The sequence below is a fragment of the Mus caroli genome, chromosome 7 (assembly GCF_900094665.2).
Source record: "Mus caroli chromosome 7, CAROLI_EIJ_v1.1, whole genome shotgun sequence".
Classification (NCBI taxonomy): Eukaryota; Metazoa; Chordata; class Mammalia; order Rodentia; family Muridae; genus Mus; species Mus caroli.
In genome coordinates this window covers 94,853,099-94,855,582 of record NC_034576.1, presented here as the reverse complement: position 1 = coordinate 94,855,582, position 2,484 = coordinate 94,853,099, and the positions used below count along the sequence as shown (strand labels likewise).

Below are 2,484 nucleotides of genomic sequence, written 5' to 3'. Positions count from 1 at the left end.
GGTTGCTGGGATTTGAACTCAGGACTTTCAGAAGAGCAGTTGGTGCTCTTTACCACTGAGCCTTCTTTCCAGCCCCATGCCTTTTCTTTAATGGACAAGAAAATTGAGATGGTTTATTTTATTTTGGATAGCTATCAAGAGAATTGAACTTATAAAACCTTGACAAGATTTGGTGGTTGTTTATGGAATGGATTCCCGGGTGGGATCTAGATGGTCATTCCTTCAGTCTCTGCTCTGAACTTTCTATAATTCCTTCCGTAGGTATTTTGTTCCCCCTTTCTAAGAAGGATCAACGTATCCACACTTTGATATTCCTTCTTGACTTTCATGTGTTTTGCAAATTGTATCTTGGGTATTCTGAGCTTCTGGGCTAATATCCACTTATCAGTGAGTACATATCATGTGTGTTCTTTTAGTGATTGGGTTACCTCACCTAGAATGATATCCTCCAGATCCATCCATTTGCCTAAGAATTTCATAAATTCATTGTTTTTAATAGCCGAGTAGTACTCCATTGTGTAATTGTACCACATTTTCTGTATCTATTCCTTTGTTGAGGGGACATCTGGGTTCTTTCCAGCTCTGGCTATTATAAATAAGGCTGCTATGAACATAGTAGAACATGTGTCCTTATGACAAGTTTGAGTATCTTCTGGGTGTATGACCAGGAGTGGTTTTGCTGAATCTTCTGGTAGTTCTATGTCCAATTTTCAGATGCCAACAAGAGCTTGCTGACAGGAGCCTGATGAAGCTGTCTCCTAAGAGGCTCTGCCAGTACCTGACCAAAACAGAAGTGAATGCTCATAGTCATCCATTGCACAGTGCACAGGGTCCCCAAAGTAGGAGCTAGAGAAAGTACCCAAGGAGCTGAAGGGGTTTGCAGCCCCATAGGAGGAATAACAATATGAACTAACCAGTACCCACAGAGCTCCCTGGGACTAAACCACCAATCAAAGAAAACACATGGTGGGACTCGTGTCTCTAGCTACATTTGTAGCAGAGGATGGCCTAGTCAGTCATCAATGGGAGGAGAGGCCCTTGGTCTAGTGAAGGTTCTATGCCCCAGTATAGGAGAATGCCAGGACCAGGAAGCAGGAGTGGTTGGGTCGGGGAGCAGGAGAAGAGAGGAGGGGATAGGGGATTTTCAGAGGGGAAACTAGGAAAGGGGATAACATTTGAAATGTAAATAAAGAAAATATCTAATAAAAAAGAAAATATTGCTAAATAAACCCCCCTTCCCTCCAAAAGACTTGACAAGAACCAGCAAGACTTCTTCATGGAAGGACTTTAGAGGGTTTGTAGAGAAGGAAAACTCAAGTGCTAAAGGGTGGTCAGGGAAGTCCCTCAGAAGGACAGAACACCTGAGTCTGTGCATGACACACAAACAGACATCAGTGAAACAGAAGGCTAGGGACACAGGGAGAACAATGACAGAGTGAGACAAAAGTGAGATAAGGACTACATGACTCAGTGAAATTCCAAATGATGTCATGTTCTAGAAGCAAAGATGCAAGGAAGGGGTAAGAGACCAATTGGAAATGCCAATGAGAGCAGACCACACAAAGTGTCTTGGTGGGGCAAGAAAACTCAGTTTTTATTGGAAAGTAATGATGACTAGTCAGGATTTATTTTGAGAAAGACCATGCTAGCTACAGTATATGCAAAGCAATGGGGCAGACCTCTAGTTAGGTAGTTAATGAACTCTTGAAAGATGATGCTGGCCCTGAGGTTAGCAGTCTGGAAAAGGTAGGTGGAATCTGAAATGGGCTAAAGGTAGAATTGATGAGACTCGGTAGCTCAAAAGGTGTGGTAAGGAAGAGTGGCTTTCATATTACACTGAAATATTGCAAATAGTTGATAGCTGCTATTACTATTATTATACCTATAAGAAGGAAATAAAACCCTAAAAGCTATACTGGGCTAGGGAAACTTCTAAGTGGGTAAATGCTGGCTGATCATGTATCATGCATTTGAACCCCCTAGAACCCTTGGAAAGCTGGATGTGATGGTGCACATCTGACATGGTTCAATGGTAAGATAGGAGATGGATAATGGGAGGCCCTACAAGCTCTGGCCACTCAGCATAACATAAGTAGCAGCAAATAACAGAGACCCTGGTGAAAGGTGAAGCTTTCCTGAGATTGTCCTCTGAGCTCTACATGTGTACACATTCATGAATATACTCACACATAATAGCACATTTACTCATACACACCACACTCACACACATGCATACACACACACACACACATACACACACACACACACACATACATACACACATACACACACACCCAGCCACATACCAAAAAAATCTAGTCATTCCCAAAATGATTTTCAAAAGACCAGAATGATATGGTTTTGAGAACTGGGAGGTAGAGTAAGAGGATACCCAAGATATAAGATACAGTTTGCTAAACACATGAAACTCAAGAAGAATGAAGACTGAAGTGTGGACACTATGCCCCTCCTTAGAATTGGGAA

General features: G+C 42.1%; 1 protein-coding gene across 6 annotated transcripts in view; it reads right to left on the bottom strand.

The window, feature by feature from the left end:
* Dlg2 (discs large MAGUK scaffold protein 2) overlaps positions 1–2,484 on the bottom strand; it is a 1,891,758-nt gene that overhangs the window by 578,449 nt on the left and 1,310,825 nt on the right. The gene's annotated exons all lie outside the window — the stretch shown is intronic.